The 8,165-nt window shown below is 40.9% G+C and overlaps 1 non-coding gene and 1 pseudogene across 1 annotated transcript; one reads left to right on the plus strand and one right to left on the minus strand.

Annotated features, from left to right (window-relative positions):
* Positions 1-1,884: 1,884 nt before the first annotated feature.
* On the minus strand, positions 1,885-2,012 carry LOC122745121. Its single transcript, XR_006355408.1, has one exon. It is a non-coding gene; the product is annotated as a U6atac minor spliceosomal RNA (small nuclear RNA).
* A 5,560-nt stretch (positions 2,013-7,572) lies between these two features.
* LOC122744542 lies at positions 7,573-7,923 on the plus strand (annotated as a pseudogene).
* Positions 7,924-8,165: the final 242 nt, after the last annotated feature.

The raw sequence follows: 8,165 nt of genomic DNA on the forward strand, positions 1-8,165 counted from the left end.
CACCTAAAGAGATAAGTGGCACCGGATTGGGACTAAGCTAGCTCCGGGACCACCACCCTTCATTCCAGTCTCCCTCACCCCTGGGGAGATAAGATTAGGTATGGCTGCTGCCTTTGTGGCCTGAGAAGCAGAGAGATGGCTCTAGAGATCCGCAGCCACCCCTCACCCAACTCTTCCAACCACCACCAGTGGGGGATGGTCCTCCCTCAATAGGGGAACTTTCCATAGTCAGACGATCACCTCATGGGACTACCATCAGACCTCTATAAAAGTATCTGCCTGTCTTCTGCTGGAGGAGATTAGTATCTTGGAGCCACGCTCTGTGCCATGCCTTCTCCCCATGAGAAGTCCAAGGATTTCTTTCTTGGTTTCCCTTCCCCAGCCCCTCAATAAACTATCTCATTCTGTTGGTTTTGTGTACAAGAGGGTGTAATTCTTTAAAGAGGAATTCCTAAGGACCCCAAAACCCTACCCCTATCCCAAACCTCCCTACCCTATTTTTCTCACAACATTCTTTAAAACATTACACCCTCTTGCACACAAATCCAATTAGAGTAAAATACTTTTATAGAGAACCATGGTGGTCCAATGGGGGTGATCATCTGAGTGTGGAAAGTTCCCTTATAGGATGGTGAGTTGGAAGCAGTCTGGTGAAGGGCAGTTCTGTCCCCTCCCACCACTTTGGCAGCAGCCACGTCTAATAGGATTATCTCCTCAAGGGGTGGGGGAGAGTGGAATGAAGGGTGATGGTCCTGGAGCTAACTCAGTCCCTATCCAGTGCTGCTTATCTCTTTGGGTGATTCTGTCCTTTTGGTTTAATTTCTCAAGAAGGTTCTTTGATTTACCACAGAAAACTTTGGAGGTACCCAGGGACCCATAACAACTAGGTGAAGAAAAAAAGCAGGGGTGGGAGAGTGGGGGTGGGGAGTGGTATATTCTAGCCGTCATCAAGTATTTTCAAAGGTTGTCATAATGATGTGGAATGGAATTTTGGGGTCAAATTGATCGTGAGGCATCCCAAAAGAATTACAAGACTCAGTGACTCTGTTTCCCAAGTTTTATTTTGCAATGCTGTGGGTGACCACAGGGAGAGAACCAGAATATTGGAAAGGTATTTCTCAAATGTTCAGTTAATGTTTAGCAGATGCTTTGCCCTAGGTCACCTAGGGGAACGGGGGACAGTGCCAGAGGTAAAAATCCATGGCATCAGACTACTGGTACAGGTTTCTCCATTCCATCATCCTTTCTGCCTCTCTTGTGTCAACACTTGAAAAGTCAGATTGTCTTGAGCTGGCAATCTGAGCAAAAAGCCCCTTGAATATGGACCCCAGCATAATAATAAACTAGCTTTTACATAGAACTTCAAGACTTTCAAAGAGCTTTCTTCATTCCTGCTATCTCATTTGTTCCCCACAGCAATCCTTTGAGCTAGGTTCTATTGTCCCCATTTCACAGGTGGGAAAACCGAGGGTAGGTGAAGTAACTTGCCCAGACAGTAAGTGTCTAAGGCAAGATTTGAACTCCCTCTCCTTGACTCTAAGGGCAACACTCAGTGCACCAGGTGAAAACATGCATAGATGAGCAAGTTGAAAAGAGAATTTTTTTTGGTATTTGTTCTTTACTAAACAGCATAAAAAGCTTCCTAACAAAGTTACCCCTAATAAAGAAATTGGGCTGCATTGGATGCTACACTTTTCATCACTAGGAGTTTACAGGGAGAGGCTACCTAGATTTTGTGAGGTTATTGGAAAGAGCACTTCCGTTTATGTTCGGGTTGCACCTACAAGGTTCTTCGCTGTCCTTTCCAGTTCTGAAATTTTGTAAATTAAACGAATTTATACAAATTGAAATTGACAGAATTCCCATGTCTGGGAGGAAAAGAAAAAAAAAACATGGTTAGATGCCACAGAGTAGGTGGCAATGCCTTAACCGTATATGTGTTGTAAAGGCCACTAGGACCTCTTCCATCCTTATCAAGGGGAGTGCTAACCTTCTCTCCTTTCATACAACACAAGACTGAACTAACACTTCTCACTATATAGAGCATCAAAATTCGAGACACTTTTTGATTATGGTGAAAATTTTTTTCTTTTTCAAAAATCGTTTTCTAGAAAAACAGAATTGTTTTCTAGGGCAATACGCCAAAAATAACGTAAAAACGGGCTTTTTAGTGGCATTATAAGGAAATAATACTTTTATTTTGTGACTATAATTTATTCATACAACTGTCCAATCATAAGCAAGCTAAAAAAAACCGGAGTCAACGAAAATGCCGAAACCACAGCAAGAATCATAGTAATTATAGATTTTTTAAAAGTGCTTTAAAAAAATCAGGAATGGTTAAGCAGAGCCTGTATCATGAATATACTGTACATTATTCCTTAAGTGTTTGATAGCTTTGTATTGAAATGGAGAACGCGCTGGGACGAATCTGCAAATAAGAACTGGGAAGCTAACTTCCTTTCACCTGTGTTCCGTGCTTAGGGCGGGTAACTAACTAGTACAGAATGAATGCCTGTGTTCCCTAGGGTGAGACGCCCGGGGGCGCCCGAGGTCACTAATTCGAGTCCAGTTTGGGGCGGGAAAGCCTTTGAAAGTACCCACTGAAAAAGAATAAATATCGCCCCGACGCTTATATAGAGCTTTAAAGCTCGTAAGGAGCATTTACATATATTACCTCCTTTGAGCAACAATTCTGTGTGGTCGATAGTAAAAACATTATTATTCTTATTTTATACTAAGGTCCAGAGATGTTAAGCCACTTGCTATTAACCACACAGCTAGTAGGGATCAGAAATGATATTTAAACTCCCGTCTTCCTGTATCACCATGCTACTCTAAAAGTATTTCTGCTTTTTATTATTTTTTATTTTTATTTATTTTTTTGCGGGGCAATGAGGATTAAGTGAGTTGCCCAGTGTCACAGCTAGTAAGTGTCAAGTATCTGAGGCTAGATTTGAACTCAGGTTCTCCTGAATCCAGGGCCGTTGCTTTATTCACTGCACCACCTAGCTACCCCTAATTTTTTTTTAAAGAACAGAAAAAATCTTTTGATTTAATTGGTAGACATTTAATTTTATAGACATTTGGAAGTATTGTAACATCTTTCCCAAATTAGGAGTTAGATCATAAAGATTTGCCACTTAATTATTATCAATACTTTTCTTGCTGTTGTTATTATCTTACAACTTCATCCTTTGCTTTGGTGAGGTCTTCCTAGCTTCTTAGAACACTGGGGTTGGAAAAAGACCTTGAAAAAGGCATTCTCCTGTTTCTGGACAACAAATGCTGAATTCATTGGAAAGTAGATTTACAGCAGGAAGGACCCTAGAAGTCAGGGAGTCCAACCCCACCTCAATTTACAAATGAAGAAGCTGAGGCACAGAGATTTAAAATAACTTACCCACAGCTGATAAAGGTTTTTTTTGTTTGTTTGTTTTTGCGGGACAATGGGGGTTAAGCGACTTGCCCAGGGTCACACAGCTATAAGTGTCAAGTGTCTGAGGTCGGATTTGAACTCAGGTACTCCTGAATCCAGGGCCGGTGCTCTATCCACTGCGCCACCTAGCGGCCCCAACTGATAAGGGTTTTGACAGAGTTTTGCTGATAAGGCAGAGTTTAGAATGATAGTCTTCCTGGGCCTAGGTTTAATGCCTTAATGAGCAGGCCTTGCTATTTAATCTTCTCCTTCCATCATCACCTGACCTAGTCATTCTCCAGGGGCTACGACAACTCCAAAAATTAACAGACCCTAAAATGAGATTGTAACTGTCAGTTAAACCCAAGAACCCCAGCAATAGAATTTGAGATGAGTGTGAGAGAAGGCTGCTCAAGTGTCTCAGGCCATGTGTCCTGGGCAAGACTTGGAATCAACCCAGGTCCTTTTTATAATTGTGTCACCACCACCCCCCCTGCCCCTCCCCTACCATGGGCTTTGATCCTTCACTATGATATACTGTACCTGTTTTAATTTATTAGTAAAGAAATATTTCCATGGTTTCTAGAAAGGAATTTTCTAGCCTGAAAAATGTACACATTTATAAAAAGTCAGAGTAACATGGAAAAACATATTAACTAATAAAGAGCTAACTAAGCAGAGCTGGGAAAACAACAAACACAATATCACAACAATGTAAATGGAAAGTATCACAACAAAACAATCCAGACTGGATTATGGGGGCGGCTAGGTGGCCCAGTGGATAAAGCACTGGCCCAAGCACTGGCCCTGGATTCAGGAGTAACTGAGTTCAAGTCCAGCCTCAGACACTTGACACTTACCAGCTGTGTGACCCTGGGCAAGTCACTTAGCCCCCATTGCCCCGCAAATAAACAAAACAAAACAGAACTAGACTGGATTCTGCTAAATTACGACCAAGTTTTGCCCCAAAGAAGAGGTATGAAAAGGCACTTCCCTTTCTTCTTGACAGAAGTGGAGGACTGTGAATGTGGAACACTACATGTAATGTTAGACTTATTTGGTATGTTGGTTGATTTTACTGAATTTTTTTCCCTTCTTTTATAAATTCTTTGTAACAAGGGATGGCTGGTGGGGAGAGGGAAGGAAGACTACGTAAAAGTGATATAAAAACAAATTTGTTGTTGTTCAGCCATGTCTGGCTCTTCATGACCCAATTTGAAATTTTCTTGGCAAAGATACAGGAGTGGTTTGCCATTTCCTTCTCCAGCTCATTTTACAGATGAGGAAACTGAGGCAAACAGGGTTAAGTGACTAGCCCTGGGTCACACAGCTGGTCAGTATCTGATGCTGGATTTGAACTCAGATCTTCCTGACTCCAGACCCACCATTCTATCCACTGTGCCACCTAGCTGCCATGATGTAAAAATAAAAGGTACCAATAATTTTTTAATTTAAAAAAATCAGATTAAAAGTGTTACTTTTGCTTCAATGGATTAGCCCTCTAAATATGGATGTCCTCAGAGATTCAGTCTTAGGTCTTATTGTTTTTTCATTATACTCTCTTCCTTGGTCATTTCTTCATCTTCCATGGGTTCAATTACTGTCTTTATGCAGATGATCCACAAATCAATATATCTAGTCCTAATATCTCTCCAGTACTATGTCTCTAACTCTTTTTGAACCATCTCCACCTGGATGTCCTATTGTGCTCTCAAACTCATCATGCTTCAGATGGAATGACCTCATTATATTCCTCTTAAACATGTCTCTCCTATGTATTTCCCTATTTCTGTTGAGGGTACCCACATCCTTTCAGTCCATGCCCTCAGACTCATCTTTGATTTTTCTCTCCCCTACTTCCCATATAAAATCAGTTACTAAATGTTGTAAATTCTTTTCCCAAAATGTCTCTTGCATTTCTTTCCTATCCACTTGTATGGCTACTTTGCTAGTTCAGGCCCTCTTCATCCTCTATACCATTGGAAGAACTTAATTGGTCTCCCTGAATCCAGCCTCTCTCCTCTACAATCAATCCTCCACATTCCTGCCACACATTAATATCCCTCAAACACGACCATGTTATTGCCCACCTCAAAGGCATCACTGGCTCCCTCTTTCCAAACAACAAACTCCTCAGCTTGGCCTTTAAAGACCTTCAAACTCTGATTCCCACCTACCTTTCTTGACTTATATTGCTTCCCTTTATACACTCTACATCATAGTCAAACTGGTTAATTAGCTGTTTGTTGAGTTTTATGTTTGCCATTTCACCTCCTATCTCCACATCTTTGTTCAGTACATCTTCCAGGTCAAGGATGAACTCCTTCCTTACCCCTCTGCTTCTTCTTCTTTTTGGGGGGGTGGGGTGGGGTGGTGGGGCTATGAGGGTTAAGTGACTCGCCCAGGGTCACACAGTTAGTAAGTGTCAAGTATCTGAAGTCAGATTTGAACTCAGGTACTTCTGAATCCAGGGCCAGTGCTTTATCCATTATGCCAACTAGCTGCCCACCCCTCTGCTTCTTAACATCCCCAGTTTTCTTCAAGGCTCAGTTCAAGTGACATTTACTATGGGAAGCCTTTCCTTTTTCCCTTTCCTCCCCCCAGTATTTAGGCCCCCAAGTTACCTTATATTTTACTTATTTGTGAGCATGTTACAGTACAGTGTAAGTTCTCTGAAGTCAAGGAATAACGTTTGGTTTTTGTCTTTGCATCTTGAGCACCTAGCACAGACGACTTACACATTTGGGGGGGGGGCTGTTCAGACTTGTGATTTCATCTATGTGGGGAATTCCTAATGTGATAAATCACCTCACAGATGCAGATCTTCAATTTTCTTTAATTTATTATCTTGTTGCCTAGGGTACTAAGAGGTTAAATCTCACTGCTAGCATCTACCAGTGGTAATATTTGAACTTAGGTCTTTCTGGCTTGAAAGTCATCCTCTATTCACTATGCTATACTTCCTCTTATTCATTGATACACAGAGAACTAAAAAAGCGTTTGTTGAATTGATCTAGAATATCCTCAATGTAGGTACACCTTCCAGTGGTGTAGACTACAACCCATTTGTGCTTTTTTATCCTTTGATTTCTGCCCATGTCCTCCTAAGAGGATTTATCTCACATTCTTGGAGTCTTCCCCCAGGTCTAGGAATATAGACAGTCCATCTCTTATCCCTTCCTCTTGTTACATGACAAACCCACTTCCATTTCTGATGTGACATCTGGGTGCTGTCTTTAATCATTGCTTGCATATTACTGGTAACATATTTCAGCTTGCTTTCTGTCCACCATTTCTCTGTCTGTTGCCCTTTGGGTCAACCACAAATTTGATTCTTCTGAGATTATACTATTTCATGATTCATAACCATGGAGCACTGATAGAAGAAGATCTATGTCAAAAATAACCATGTCACAGAGCGTCTTGATAGAGTTTTATGTGCTGCATCATTTCCCCAAAACAGTTTACCCTATTCTTTTTCCACTTGTGGGCCCAACTAGGCAGTCTTCTGCAGTACCTGTCCAAGGTACTGATGGGCTAACAATTGGCTACCTTTCCAGCTGCATCATGAGCACTGCTAGGTGTCCCATGAAGTCTTAGATTTCCTTTGGGCACAAGATGAAACCACATCTGCTAACTTTTTCATTTGCCACCCAAGAAGAACCTTTGAGCCATTCTTTTCGTTTACCTGCAACTTCCTTATATCTTCTGGTTTCATTTTTTTTTTTTTGCTGAGAATATCAATCTCAATATTGCTTCAGTTCCTTTATGTCTGAGTATGTCAACTCAGTCATTGGATAAGGACCTCAAAATTGGAATGCCTGCAGTTAACTTGGTGTAGAGATGGTCTAGGAACCACGTAAGCCAACATTTTGTACTAATATATATATATATATATATATATATATATATATATATATATATATATATATATATATATATATAATCATTTGCATGTCTGCAGGAGGTAACCAGAATGCTTCATCATCAGGATTCTAGAGTTGTGACCAATCAATCATTGCATTGATCAGGATTTAAAGTCTTTTTCAGGCTGTTAGTTGGCACTTGCGTGCTTCCTCTTTGCTTGACCTGACCTGAGGTGGAGGCTATGGGGCTGGGATGAGCTGCAACTTCCCAGACTCAGGGTAGTGCCTATGGCCAGCACAATGGTAGCAGTTGGAATGACAATTGCTGCTTTGGGATTTGCAAGCTGATATGTTTTGCAAACAATGAAGCATATGGAACCTCAGGTAAAGCAAGCTATTCGAAGTCTGCCAAAATGTGCCTTCAGTGGTGGCTATTGTAGAGGTGGATTTGAACCCAAAATGACAAAATGAGAAGCAGCACTCATATTGGGAGTAAGCCCTATAGCCAAAAAGGGGAAAATTAGGGATGCTCACTGACAAATCATGCTTTTAAACAACCCAGACAAGGGAAGATCTCCTTATGTAGCAGCCAAAATCAATGAAGCTAAAGATTTATTAGAAAGTCAAGCTAAAAAGTAAAATTAATACACAGATAATTTAAAATTTATATATACATCAATTACTTTATGTATAGGAGTCCTAATGTTTTATAATACCTTCGTAAAAGCTGCAACTTATTTTATTTTTTTACTTTTTTGTTTTTTGTGGGGCAATGAGGGTTAAGTGACTTGCCCAAGGTCACACAGCTAGTAAGTGTCAAGTGTCTGAGGTCAGATTGGAACTCAGGTCCTCCTGAATCCAAGGCCAGTGCTTTATCCACT

Source organism: Dromiciops gliroides, chromosome 2 (assembly GCF_019393635.1).
Source record: "Dromiciops gliroides isolate mDroGli1 chromosome 2, mDroGli1.pri, whole genome shotgun sequence".
NCBI lineage: Eukaryota > Metazoa > Chordata > Mammalia > Microbiotheria > Microbiotheriidae > Dromiciops > Dromiciops gliroides.